The sequence below is a fragment of the Aplosporella prunicola genome (genome assembly GCF_010093885.1).
Source record: "Aplosporella prunicola CBS 121167 unplaced genomic scaffold K452scaffold_27, whole genome shotgun sequence".
Lineage (NCBI taxonomy): Eukaryota > Fungi > Ascomycota > Dothideomycetes > Botryosphaeriales > Aplosporellaceae > Aplosporella > Aplosporella prunicola.
The window spans coordinates 133,809-134,078 of NW_022983555.1; positions in this window are offsets into that span (position 1 = coordinate 133,809).

The window sequence follows — 270 nt, forward strand, 5'->3', positions numbered from 1 at the left end:
AGCTTCGGGATGCTTGAGTATTTGTTTAAAGGTAGTTGGTTCAGGCGGTAGTTAATCTCTATAAATTCTGTTCGAGTTTAGAAGATCTTTAGAGATGTTAAGTCCTACTACAAAAGCGGTAAAGAATGGAGCATTTAGAGTTTCCTGGATTTCTATAAGTGCTGCGGAATAAGCTTGTTTTCTGTTAGATCTCCGTCTTCCGTCGTTCACCCCCTCAGGTAGGATATTGTCTGCAGTTATCCTGCCTGAAATCTGATTTGCGCGAGGTGC